This window comes from Dendrobates tinctorius, unplaced genomic scaffold (genome assembly GCF_039654945.1).
Source record: "Dendrobates tinctorius isolate UK_male_01 unplaced genomic scaffold, ASM3965494v1 ptg000019l, whole genome shotgun sequence".
Lineage (NCBI taxonomy): Eukaryota > Metazoa > Chordata > Amphibia > Anura > Dendrobatidae > Dendrobates > Dendrobates tinctorius.
This window is the reverse complement of record NW_027361687.1, coordinates 47,133,653-47,148,498: the sequence shown is the minus strand read 5'-3', so window position 1 is coordinate 47,148,498 and position 14,846 is coordinate 47,133,653. Positions and strand designations below refer to the sequence as shown.

At 47.8% G+C, this 14,846-nt stretch overlaps 1 protein-coding gene across 2 annotated transcripts in view; it reads right to left on the bottom strand.

Moving 5' to 3' along the window:
* LOC141082910 (uncharacterized) overlaps positions 1-14,846 on the bottom strand; it is a 221,842-nt gene that overhangs the window by 30,034 nt on the left and 176,962 nt on the right. The gene's annotated exons all lie outside the window — the stretch shown is intronic.

The window sequence follows — 14,846 nt, the reverse complement described above, 5'->3', positions numbered from 1 at the left end:
ACACACATGTGGCCAAGCAATTTTCCTGGCAGAAACCACTCCACTGGACTATGTCCTGGGTTCTCCAGTCAATCACCGGGTTGTGCTTGGACAACCATGGGAAACCCAGGACCATTTGTGCTGGGAGATTATTGAGTATCCTAAATGTAACCCACTCAGAATGTAGGACCCCAATGTGGAGTTTAACCTCAGCTACAAACTCTGTAATCTCCCCCTGTGGGAGGGGAGCAGCATTAATGGTAACCACGCGAATAGGATGAGAGAGTTTTTCGATCTTAAAACCGGCCTTGTGTGCAAACTCCTCATCCATGAGATTAGTGGTGGAACCGCTATCCACAAACACTGATATTGGTAGCTCTCTGCCCGCAATAATAACCCTGGCAGGGAGCATACATTGAGATACCATCATGGAGGATATGCATACGCTCATTTGGGCCTCCTCCATACCCTCTGAGCTTACCAGTTTTCCGCCGGTGCGACTTTCTTAGGTAGCACAGGACAAGCATTTACATAATGATCTCTTTTACCACAGTAAAAACATGCTCCTTGCTTCCTGAACCCAGGAACACGACGCTTAACATGTGATACCCCAGCGATTTGCATAGGTTCCGTGGGCTCACCTGCAGCAACCACACTTGCACCCCTGCTTTCCCCCAGGGGCAGCGTCTCCTGCGCCCCCTGATGCAAACGGCGATCAATACGAATAACCAAACTCATGGCAGACTCTAACGATACAGGAGTCTCATACATCAGGAGGGCCTGTTTAACTCTTCCTGAAACCCCATGAATAAACGGACTCCGCAGCGCTGGGTCGTTCCACTGTGTGTCTACTGCCCAACGGCGAAATTCTGAACAATAGTCTTCCGCCATACGTTCCCCCTGACGGAGGGCGCGGATTTTAGATTCCGCTAGAGCCAATCTGTCGGGATCATCATAAATGAGCCCGAGTGCTGAAAAAACATTCTCAACCGAACGAAACGTAGCGGAGTCAGCTGGTATGGAAAACGCCCATGCTTGGGGGTCCCCACTCAGTAATGATAACACCAGACCCACCCGCTGAGCCTCATTACCTGAGGAGACAGGCGCATGCGAAAGTATAACTTGCAGGCCTCCCGAAAGATGACAAATTTGCTGCGTTCCCCAGCAAATCGTTCAGGCAGCGGAATCTTCGGCTCTGCACCTGCACCTGCAGAAGCCGCTTGCACATTAGCTACAACCAGGCCCTGCTGCTGAACTGCCCCCTTCAACTCGGTGACCAGTAAGGACAGCGCCGCCAACTGGCGGTTTATGGGAGTCATGGAATCCATGGACTACCAAAATATTGTAGGCCGATTATAATGTTACGCGGGGCTTAGGTCAAAGAAGGCTGAAATACCCGGGGCCCCTGCGGAGTCCCTCCAACTAGGGAAAACCCTGTCTGACCCTCAACCCAGGGTTTTTGCTAATGGTGCAAATGCCTGAGCCTCCAACCTTTCCTTATCTCCTGCTCAGCCCTAAGCTGAACCCTCCACCTTCCACCCAGTGAGTCGTCAAACCACCAAAGCCCACACAGTAATGACAGAAAGGGAGAACTTAAACCGCACCGCGCCGCATAACCACAGGACAATACCGTAATGTGAACAGGGCAAAACAAAACACAAATATAGGAAGGCGAAAAGGTAACAACGGATCATACGCCACCAAATACGAATTTCTCTCTCCAACACCTCCTCTCCAGACCGGAACCACTTGGCATAAAACACAAGCTATAATCGGCGACGCCCATAGGCCAGCACGACTATTTAAAGACCGTGGGCGTGACCAAATATCCCACCTGATTTCCAGCTAGATTAACCCCCGATAACCTGAGTAAAATCAACCCGGCGCCACTGAGGCTATAGTGGACGGAGATGGAACTACCGCTGCCTGCCGGACGCTGTGGTGTGAATAGCGTCCGACATGACACCACCCTGATCAAACTGGGTTTGTAAAGGGGAGGGAGGGGAAGGACAACAAAGCCAGGATTCTTCACTCCATTAACCATGTTATCAAAACAAAAACTCCCTTAATTCTCTTATCGATGGATGCCGAAAAAGCCTTCGATCGTGCAATTGGCACTTTATGGAAAAGACACTTGAAAAGTTTGGGCTTCCTATTAAATTTGTTAAAGTCATATTTTCTTTATACTCTGACCTGTCCGCTAGGATAAAAATCAATGGGATATATTCTCAGTCTTTTGACATTAGTAACGGCACTCGACAGGGCTGCCCCCTCTCACCCACTCTTTTTATTTTAGTAATAGAAACAATAATACAAGCAATACGTCAAAACCCAGACATCAAGGGATTAAGAGTTAAACACACTGAGCAGAAATGTGCAGCCTTCGCTGACGATCTACTTATCCTCATCACTAAGCTATACAGCACTTAATTGAACTATTCCACAATTTTAGCGAATTATCTGATTTTAAAATCAACTGGGACAAAACGGAGGCATTAAATATATCAGCTCAGGAAGAAGATATCCCCTTCCTTAAGAGTACGACACCGTTCAAGTGGCCGACACACCACATTAAATATTTAGGAATTTTCCTTACTAAGAATCCCCCAGACCTATACAAAGAAAATTTTGAAAAACTGATCAATACAATTGAGGTACAACTAAAGTCCTTTGACCACCCATACCTCTCCTGGTTGGGAAGGATAAACATAATAAAAACATACATCGCACCTAAATTAATATACACAATGTCCATGGTGCCTATTACACTCCCTAAAACTTTCTTTTCATCCCTCAGGAGAGCTATCACAATATATCTGGAAGTTCAAGAAATCAAGACTTTCCCATAGATTTCTTACTCTCCCGACTTTATATGGGGGATTAAACCTCCCGGATTTTACCTCTTATCACAAAGCCATTCACATCAATAGGTGGCTCAGACTTGTCCGTGCCTCCCAATCCCCGAACCATACTAACCTGGAACTACTCCTCCTTGGGAAAAACACACTCCAGTACATCTGGAACGATGCTTCTCCACCCCCCCATTTAAAAATGGACCCAATTACTATAACCACTTTAAAAATTAAAGCTGATCTAAGTAAAACAGGTACGACACCTGAAGGGTTACCCACACTAACACCCACCAGTGTTATACCGTACCTTCTAGACCCCAACTATGATGACAGTTTTGATTTGTGGTGCCGTCTTCCTATTCAACCCATTTCTCAGCTAGTTCTAGGAAAGGTTTCATTAACAGACATTTGGCCAGAGGGTGCCAGCATATTCCCGAAGAACTTCATTCAAGTGGCTCATGCCTCTGAAATCTTATCAAAATTCAGCACTAAATACACTAAGATTAGAAGTTGGTTCTGGTTAGATGTGCTCCTGAAATTACCCATGCCTATCCCGGGGATGCTCTCCAGAATATACAAAAATATAGTTTCCCCTTCTAGCCCATCAAAACCAGCTTGCCTACTTTCGTGGGAGAAAGAATTAGGACTTACATTATCAGACTCGGAAGTGCATAGGGTTCTGGCCAACTCAAAAGGGTTCTCCAGATGCACCTTGTTACAGGAAAACTCCTATAAAATCCTCACGAGATGGTATAGGACACCCGAGTTTCTGCATCATCTTGGATTACCTGATTCCAAATTGTGTTGGAGGTGCGGCTTGGGATTGGGTAACATGTCACACATATTCTGGACCTGCCCCCTTCTAAAAGATTTCTGGTCAGGGGTCAACAAAACACTTATGGATCTAAAGTTGATATCTAGAAACTAGAGTTGAGCGACTTTTGGTTTTTTAGGGTCGCGTTTCGTTTCGTGAAACCCGACTTTTCCAAAAGTCGGGTCGAGCAAGATCGTCCGATTATAGGGAAAAGTCGGGGTCGTCCCGAAACACGAAACCCAATGTAAGTCAATGGGGAATAAAAGTCGGCAGTGAGAGGAGGACAGGAAACACACCTACAGTGCCCATTTGAATGCCAAAAGCATCAATTCTTCTTACTTAAGCTTGTCAACCTTAATTAACTTCATAATACAAGTTACGCACTGAAAAATGGGGGTTATTTGGCTAAAGTTGTGGGGGGGGAGGGCTGGCTGCAGGTTTTCATGTGCCCTGGGCGAAAGAGCGCCCCTTTAACACATACCACAACTCATCATGCTCCGATACAGCAGAGAAATAGCGGTATAGTACAATGAAAAATACCTCACTTTTTACATCTCATGACGAGGCCCATCTATTTCTCCATACAGAATCATTGGTCCCATATAATGTTTGAAACAGTATATGATGAGCTCCACATAATGCTACAGTATATGTTGGTCCCCATGGATGAAGCTCCACTGTCTTATGGGCCCAAATAATGCTCCAAACATAATGGGCCCCATTTCTAATGCTCTAGTGTATAATGGGCCCTGTAAATGCTGCTCCAGTGTCTGATGTCCACCTTTGGAATGTTCCAGTGTATGGTGGGCCCCATCTATCATTCTCCAGAGTATAGTGCTCCCCAAAAATTGCTGTCCCAACATTGAAAACAATCAAATAAGTCTCCTTGCTAGGGAATCCCTGTACTAGTCTAGACTCCTCGTCGTCCCCATCTTCCATCTCACTGCACAGTATTTCAACTTTGCAAGTGCTGTGATCCTGGGCAAGCAGGGGGGGCCCACTTGTTGGCGACGGCACTGGCACAGGGCCCCTGATAGTACGGTGGTGTGTCTGATGGCGGGTGGGCCGAACCTGCACTTTCATCTGCAGCTTCCTCTTTGTCACCGTGTAAGATGGAACTGTATATGGGAAGGGTAACCTGAGTTTCATCAGGGTCAGATTCAGGCCGGGTAGCGTGCGAGGGGAATGTAGTGGTCTGGGTCAATGTACCAGCAGATTCATCGAGCAGTGGCTGGGCATCAGTGCACTTGTGTCGCCCCCAGGAGTACGGTCGCCACAGTGGCATTACCTTCTTCCTAGGGAGTGTGATGTCATGCTTGGGAGCAACGAAGGATCTCTCTAGCAGGTTAACTGATTGGGCGGCGTTATTCCCACGAGTCATGACCCTCCAAACAGCGTTCATTAAGGCAAAGTGTTTGTTTTACGTGGGCAGTATGGTTGCAAAGCTGAACCTTAAAGGAATGTCCAGAAGGGCACCACCAGGAGTGGAGCCTACGGTTAAATTCGACTCCACCTGGGAAACCTCAACTATGCCAGCTACAGAACAGATGCACACATTGCAAGCTTAATTCCGTTAACGAACGAGACTCCGTCATGCCCCGCGGTCCGAGTCCGGCTTACTAGAGGGACACGTGAGGCTCTGGCACATGAGATTGGCCAATAACTGGTGTGTCATGCCCTTACATGTCCGTGGCTGCATGTGCGCTACACTGAAAAGGCCAGCGTTTGTCGCTTACAGGTGCAGATAACCCGCTGAACAACGTTAATGATGGGGATCACTGATTACAATTATTGCCCGCGAACAATGATTTCCCAGTAAGTGCAGGTCAACCGCAGTTCCGGAATTAGGCCTAACCGTCATTCCTGAAAAAATGAAAAACTTACGTGTGCAAACCACAGGTGCTGTAGCTTGCTTAACAGCTCGCCAGCCGTTCTCACGCCCAGTATGGATTATACGTGATTGCACAAAGGTGAGAAAGGGTACCGTATCCCCGGATAACATGTATGGATAGCGTACACATTCAAAATATATGTCTATACATCAGGAGGCAGGCTCAGACGGTGTTAGGCCCAGTATGGATTGCACGTGATTGCACAAAGGTTAGAAAAGGTACCGTTTCCCCGGATAACATGTATGGATAGCGTACACATTCAAAATATATGTCTCAGGAGGCAGGCTCAGACGGTGTTAGGCCCAGTATGGATTGCACGTGATTGCACAAAGGTTAGAAAGGGTACCGTATCCCCAGATAACATGTATGGATAGCGTACACATTCAAAATATATGTCTATACATCAGGAGGCAGGCTCAGACGGTGTCAGGCACAGTATGGATTTGACGGCCCAGATTACACAGCGGAGGAGCAGGGAGAGGTAAAGATTGCAAATGCTGGGGCCCTGCCCAAGCAAGGGGGGCCCACTCGTGGGCGTCGGTACTGGCACTGGGCCCCTCATAGTACAGCGGTGTGTCTGACGGCGGGTGTGCACCACCACCGTCAGAGACACTTGATTGCACTATGAGGGACCCTGTGCCAGTGCCCGCGCCCAAGAGTCGGCCTACCCACCTGTCCAGGGCAACGGCACTCGCACGGTGTCGTGCGCTAGGTGGTGACCCCGGCCATGGGGGGGAGGCAGCACAGTTAGGGAGTTTTAGAAAGTGGCATATGTTGATGTTGGACATTCAGCTGATGCAAAAGGCGAAATAGGTGAAGTCCCAGGAAGAGGAGGACCAAAGCAAGCCATTTTTCTGTCACCCTATGTGTCATCAGGGGAAGGTGGGACAAAATCCTTGGAAACCCATGCATGGTTCATTTTAATGAAGGTTAGATCATCCACATTTTGGGTTGACAGACGGGTCCTTTTTTCTGTCAGGATTGATCCAGCTGCACTGAAGACTCTTTCCGATAGCACACTTGCAGCTGGGCAAGCGAGCTCCTGTAAGGCATATTGGGCCAATTCAGGCCAGGTGTCCAGTTTAGCGGCCCAATAGTCAAAGGGGAATGACCTGTGTGGGAGAACATCGATATGGGAGGAAAAGTAGTTTGTAACCATAGTTGACAACTGCTGTCTCCTGTCACTTTCCATCGATGCAGTATTACCAGTTGTGTGAGCGGTATTTGAAAAATCAGTCCACAACATTGTCATGAAACCCCTGTCTCCAACGCCACTTCTGCTGTGTGCACCACGAACACCTCTGCCAAGCTGCCCCCCGGCCCGTACGGCTCGTGTGAGAACCATCACCGCTGCTGTGTGCTGGGAATGCCTCAAGCAACCGATTTACCAGAGTTGCTTGTTTATTAGCCAATATTAGGTCAAGGTTCTCCTGTGGCATGATGTTTTGTAATTTGCCTTTATAGCGTGGATCCAGGATGCTGGCCAACCAGTAGTCATCATCGTTCATCATTTTGGCAATGCGGGGGTCCCTTTTTAGGATCTGCAAGGCATAATCTGACATGTGGGCCAATGTTCCCGGTGTCAATGATGCACTGCGAATGCTGGGTGGAGGAGCACTTTCTGGCAAATCCACATCCCTCCAGTCACACACAAACCCTGTACCAGACCTTGCCACGCCAACATTTTCACTTGCCCCACGAGATGCATCCTCCTCCCCTAAGTAATCATCCCCATCATCATCCTCCTCCTCCTCTTCTTCCTCCACCTCGTCCAGGAGAGGTCCCTGAGCAGACAATGGCTGAATGTCATCAAGGATTCCCTCCTCCTCTTCCTCCTCATCAACATTGGCTGCAGACGCCTGCTCCTTAAGGTGCGTCAAAGTTTGCATGAGCAGACGCATAAGTGGGATGCTCATGCTTAGGATGGCGTCGTCTGCGCTTACCAGCCGTGTGCATTCCTCAAAACACTGAAGGACTTTACAGAGGTCTTTCAGCTTCGACCACTGCACACCTGTCAACTCCATGTCTGCTCTCAAAGTGCCTGGCCGTGTATCCTCCCACAAATGCATTTTGGCCTGCCTCTGCTCGCACAGCCGCTCCACCATGTGCAGGGTGGAGTTCCACCTTGTTGCAATGTCGATAATGAGGCGGTGGTTGGGAAGGTGGAGCAATCGCTGCAGCTTCTGCATACGAACGGAGTGTACAGGCGACCGGCGGATGTGCGCGCACAGTCTTCGCACCTTCTGGAGCAGGGCTGTTAACTCCGGATAATTTTTGAGGAAGCACTGCACCACCAGGTTCAAGGTGTGAGCCAAGCAAGGTATGTGGCTGAGTTTTGAAAGGGCTATGGCTGCCACAAAATTACGGCCGTTATCACTAACTACCTTGCCTGCCTCAAGATGTACACTGCCCAGCCATGACTCAGTTTGTCGCTTCAAGTACTCGGCCAGCACCCAAACACATCATCTGCAACACAGCCTGCTGACTCTTTCCACTAGCTGCTCGATAGGGGGACACATCGTGTGCAACAGTGGCAGCTGCAGATGGAGTGCTCGTACGACTGCGCTCTGTGGACGAGCTTTCGCTTCTGGAGGAGGAGGAGGAGGAGGAGGGTCGAACGCCTACAGCCAACTGTTTCCTATACCGTGGGCTAGGCAGCACTGTCCCACCACCGCTGTCCCCTGTGGACCCTGCATCCACCACATTAACCCAGTGCGCAGTGATGGACACGTAACGGCCCTGGCCATGCCGACTGGACCATGCATCAGTTGTGAGGTGCACCTTTCCGCTCACTGACTGCTTGAGTGCATGGACAATGCGGTCTTTCACATGATGGTGGAGGGCTGGGATGGCTTTGCGAGAGAAGAAGTGGCGACTGGGTAGGTCATAGCGTGGTACTGCATAGGCCATGAGTTCGCGGAAAGCTGTGCTTTCCACCAACCGAAAGGGCATCATCTCAAACGAGATTAGTTTGGCAATGTGGGCGTTCAAACCCAGTGTACGCGGATGAGAGACTGTGTACTTTCTTGACCTACTCATAGTGTCTGGGAGGGTGAGCTGGACTTGAGAGCTGCATATGGTGGAAGTAGCGGTGGACAGGGCGGACTGAGAGAGGGTTGATGATGGTGATGGAGTTTGTGTTCTTTCTGATGGCCTAGAATCAGTCTTTCGTTGATATAACAGTGGGATTCCCTGACTGCTGTGGCCTTGCAACGACACCTCAACATTTGCTGCTGTGCTAACCGGTGGGCTTACAGTGGGGGAAACAATGTAGCGTTGCTGACTACCTTCGTTGTGATCAGTTGCACATGTGGCACTTGAGGTTTGGTGTTGTGTCCACGCTTGCAAGTGCATGCTGGTTAAATGTCTAAGCATGCAACTGGTATTCAAATTTTTCAGATTTTTCCCTCGGCTAAAGGTCTTTGCGCACTTCTTACAGATAACCTTGGCCTGATCATGAGGATTTTGTTCAAAAAAGTGCCACACTGCACTCTTCCTACTTTGGCAGACATTTTGCGGCCTAGCACGCTGTGATCTTTTGACCCTCTGGACAAGCTGTCCAGCAACTCTTTTGATGTTTGGAACCTGTCTTTGGAGTGCTACGGGCCTGCCAGATAACAGCTGTTGCGATGTCGATGTCTGCTGTGGATGCTCCTCATCTGAGCTATTGGAAGCAGCACCCTCTTCCCCCAATGGATGCCAATCTGGGTCAACAACTGGGGCATCCATCACCTCCTCTTCTATGTCATGTGCACCTTCCTCTGTGTCACCGTGTATGGTGGTATAGTGTGCGGGAAGGGGCACCTGAGTCTCATCAGGGTCAAAATCTGGCTCTGTACACTGCGAGGACAATGTAGTGCTCTGAGTGAATGTACCAGCAGAATCATCCATCAGCGGCTGTGCATCAGTGCACTCCATGTCAGATTCATCTTGGCCTGGGTAATTCACCATTTGACTTGATAATCCAGGCATGGTATGTGAAAACAGCTCCATGGAGTAATCAGTAGTATGGCCTGCGTCATCCTTCAATCTTGGTTGGGGTGAAGGACACAAGGAAAGGTGTGGTTCATGAACATGAGCCTCCAATGACGACTCAGTGCTTTTACTTTTTACAACTGAAGAAGAGGAGGCGATAGAGCTGGAGGCTGAGTCAGCAATGTAAGACAAAACTTTTTCCTGATGCTCTGGCTTTAAAAGCGGTTTGCCAACTCCTAGAAAACTAAGTGTTCGAGGCCTTATGTAGCCAGACGATGACGCAGGCTCAACACCTCCTGCATTCGGTCCTATTTTGCTCTTGCCACTACCATCAGATCCACCACCAACACCATCATTACCAGCTGCCAACCCCCGCCCAATTCCACGGCCTCTTCCACCAGCCTTCCTCATTTTTGGTAGAAATGTAGACAAAATCCAACAAACTATATAGTAATGTAAAACAAGGTACAAGGTGTCTATAGGACAGGGGAGATTTTGAATTTCTGCAGACACTTGTGGACACTGGACACTTTTGGATTGTGTGAGGCCCACTGATATCTGAGCGCTATGTGACAGGCTCGATGGCACAGCTGTGACCAAAGGGACTAGAGGATAAGGGAGATTTTGAATCTCTGCACACACTTTTGGACACTGGACACTTTTGGATTGTGTGAGGCCCACTGATATCTGAGCGCTATGTGACAGGCTCGATGGCACAGCTGTGACCAAAGTGACTAGAGGATAAGGGAGATTTTGAATCTCTGCACATACTTTTGGACACTGGACACTTTTGGATTGTGTGAGGCCCACTGATATCTGAGCGCTATGTGACAAGCTCGATGGCACAGCTGTGACCAAAGTGACTAGAGGATAAGGGAGATTTTGAATCTCTGCACACACTTTTGGACACTGGACACTTTTGGATTGTGTGAGGCCCACTGATATCTGAGCGCTATGTCACAGGCTCGATGGCACAGCTGTGACCAAAGTGACTAGAGGATAAGGGAGATTTTGAATCTCTGCACACACTTTTGGACACTGGACACTTTTGGATTGTGTGAGGCCCACTGATATCTGAGCGCTATGTCACAGGCTCAATGGCACAGCTGTGACCAAAGTGACTAGAGGATAAGGGAGATTTTGAATCTCTGCACACACTTTTGGACACTGGACACTTTTGGATTGTGTGAGGCCCAATGAATATCTGAGCGCTATGTGACAGGCTCGATGGCACAGCTGTGACCAAAGTGACTAGAGGATAAGGGAGATTTTGAATCTCTGCACACACTTTTGGACACTGGACACTTTTGGATTGTGTGAGGCCCAATGAATATCTGAGCGCTATGTGACAGGCTCGATGGCACAGCTGTGACCAAAGTGACTAGAGGATAAGGGAGATTTTGAATCTCTGCACACACTTTTGGACACTGGACACTTTTGGATTGTGTGAGGCCCAATGAATATCTGAGCGCTATGTGACAGGCTCGATGGCACTGCTGTGACCAAAGTGACTATAGGATAAGGGAAATTTTGAATCTCTGCACACACTTTTGGACACTCGACACTTTTGGATTGTGTGAGGCCCAATGAATATCTGAGCGCTATGTGACAGGCTCGATGGCACAGCTGTGACCAAAGTGACTAGAGGATAAGGGAGATTTTGAATCTCTGCACACACTTTTGGACACTGGACACTTTTGGATTGTGTGAGGCCCACTGATATCTGAGCGCTATGTGACAGGCTCGATGGCACAGCTGTGACCAAAGTGACTAGAGGATAAGGGAGATTTTGAATCTCTGCACACACTTTTGGACACTGGACACTTTTGGATTGTGTGAGGCCCACTTATATCTGAGCGCTATGTGACAGGCTCGATGGCACAGCTGTGACCAAAGTGACTAGAGGATAAGGGAGATTTTGAATCTCTGCACACACTTTTGGACACTGGACACTTTTGGATTGTGTGAGGCCCACTGATATCTGAGCGCTATGTCACAGGCTCGATGGCACAGCTGTGACCAAAGTGACTAGAGGATAAGGGAGATTTTGAATCTCTGCACACACTTTTGGACACTGGACACTTTTGGATTGTGTGAGGCCCACTGATATCTGAGTGCTATGTCACAGGGTCGATGGCACAGCTGTGACCAAAGTGACTAGAGGATAAGGGAGATTTTGAATCTCTGCACACACTTTTGGACACTGGACACTTTCGGATTGTGTGAGGCCCACTGATATCTGAGCGCTATGTGACAGGCTCGATGGCACAGCTGTGACCAAAGTGACTAGAGGATAAGGGAGATTTTGAATCTCTGCACACACTTTTGGACACTGGACACTTTTGGATTGTGTGAGGCCCAATGAATATCTGAGCGCTATGTGACAGGCTCGATGGCACAGCTGTGACCAAAGTGACTAGAGGATAAGGGAGATTTTGAATCTCTGCACACACTTTTGGACACTGGACACTTTTGGATTGTGTGAGGCCCTATGAATATCTGAGCGCTATGTGACAGGCTCGATGGCACAGCTGTGACCAAAGTGACTAGAGGATAAGGGAGATTTTGAATCTCTGCACACACTTTTGGACACTGGACACTTTTGGATTGTGTGAGGCCCAATGAATATCTGAGCGCTATGTCACAGGCTCGATGGCACAGCTGTGACCAAAGTGACTAGAGGATAAGGGAGATTTTGAATCTCTGCACACACTTTTGGACACTGGACACTTTTGGATTGTGTGAGGCCCAATGAATATCTGAGCGCTATGTGACAGGCTCGATGGCACAGCTGTGACCAAAGTGACTAGAGGATAAGGGAGATTTTGAATCTCTGCACACACTTTTGGACACTGGACACTTTTGGATTGTGTGAGGCCCACTGATATCTGAGGGCTATGTCACAGGCTCGATGGCACAGCTGTGACCAAAGTGACTAGAGGATAAGGGAGATTTTGAATCTCTGCACACACTTTTAGACACTGGACACTTTAGGATTGTGTGAGGCCCAATGAATATCTGAGCGCTATGTGACAGGCTCGATGGCACAGCTGTGACCAAAGTGACTAGAGGATAAGGGAGATTTTGAATCTCTGTACACACTTTTGGACACTGGACACTTTGGATTGTGTGAGGCCCAATGAATATCTGAGCGCTATGTGACAGGCTCGATGGCACAGCTGTGACCAAAGTGACTAGAGGATAAGGGAGATTTTGAATCTCTGCACACACTTTTGGACACTGGACACTTTTGGATTGTGTGAGGCCCACTGATATCTGAGCGCTATGTTACAGGCTCGATGGCACAGCTGTGACAAAAGTGACTAGAGGATAAGGGAGATTGGATTGCTTTTAAAAAAGCAGTTTGCAGAGCAGTGGGTAAACAGCAATGCAGGAATGTCAGGAAGCCTTAGAAGGCAGCCCAACAACCAACACCACTGATACACCACTATATAGCCTCCCCTTGCACTGCACACACAGTGACTGGTGTGTTGTGCAGGCCAAATCGCTAGCAGCAGAAGCAGTTTTTTTGTCTTCTTCCCTGCCTAATGCTCTCCCTACAGAATCAGCAACCTCTCCCAATACTGAGATCGGCAGAAGTAAGATGGCGGTCGGCGTGCACGCCCTTTTATACCCCCTGTGACGCCCACCAAAGCAAGCCAATCACTTGCATGCCCTTCTGAAAGATGGTGGTGACCCCTGCCTATGTCATCACGTTGCCCACAGTGTCCGTGGATCCTGATTGGCTGAAAAAGAGCGCAAAACAAACTTTTGAAACGCGACTTTGGCGCGTAAGTCGCCGACCTCGTGGCCGACCTCATCCTAGGGTCGGGTTTCGTTTCATGAAACCCGACTTTGCCAAAAGTCGGCGACTTTTGAAATTGTTCGACCCATTTCGCTCATCTCTACTAGAAACCTCTCTCCTAAGGCAGTATTACTTTTTTGCCCCGCCTCAGATTGCAAGCTAACTAAACATGGTCCTCTGGCCCTAATGCTGAGTGCAGCAAAGCATTTAATCTCGTCCCATTGAAAGAGTGCATCTCCACCTTCCCACTCAGAATGGTTGGATAAAATCAAACTAATCTACAGAATGGAGGAACTTTCTAGTTGGGAAACCCATTCACATCCTCTCTTTTTAAAAGTTTGGACCTCCTGGAGGCAAAAATTTTCTCACACTTAGTCTCTCAGACCACCAGGCCCCTCTGGCCTTCTCTTTTTCAAAGCAACATCCCAACAAAAGGCCTATACCCTTCTGTTTGTAGAATTTATCTACCCTCACATTTTATAACTCTTATCTACAATCCTAACGCCTCGTGAGAATCCTTCGGTCTTCTACCAATATGGCAAACATTCCACAACCTTTATGTCTCTCCGCCCCAATGCATAGTGTTTCACATTGTTGAATTCTTTGTATTTTTGTTTAAACTTTTGGTTCGGCTCTGTTAGTTGAACTTATTTCTTTTGAAATATGTGGTTTATCTTACTGTAACATGTCATTCTGAAATTTTACTTTTCAGCTGTACTGCCGCTATTATTTTTCTTAATAAAGAAATAAATTATAAAGAAAAAAGAATTGTAAAAATTGGCCCGGTCATTAACATGCAAACCACCCTTGGGGGTTGAGGGGTTAAAGTCCGCCTGATGGCCCTCCTCCTTTAACAGTCCCTCCTTCATAAATGAAACAGGATGTGTCTGATGATGTGTCACACACCACATGACCAGCTAAGATTATAAAATGTTAAAATGACATTTCCAGTGAATGCATTTGTCTTGGTTGAAAGGAATGCTAAAGTTGAAAAACGCATCAAAAACGCTACATGTGAACATTGCCATAGTGGTGGAGGAACATTTTTGTTTTGGGTTATTTGTTTTGCCTTACATACAAATCATTACCCTGGAAAGGATGTTCCTTAATATATTTCCCAGGAAAATCAATTTTGGTTTAGTTTTTGTATGTTTTATTGTGCACCCGGAAAAGTGGCATAAGACTCTGACAACATTGTTCACCGCAGTTACTTGGGAGTCAGAAATGCTTCCAGGGGACTTCCCCATGATGTTCCCATGTCATTTCAGCACTGTTCCCATCAATTTCAGATGCCTAAAAAGAGCCCGTGGGGGTTGGGGCAAAAATGCTCGGGTTTCCCCATAGACTTACATTGGTCTCGTTGCGCGGGTCGAGCACCCAAGTATTCCAATTTGCTCGACCTGAGCAACAGCACCCGAGCATTTTAATGCTCACCCATCACTAGTAAACACTCAATGTTCATTAGGATGTCAACACAATAGGCAGATATCATTGGGCAATAACCACAAAACACAAAAATTCTCTGTAAT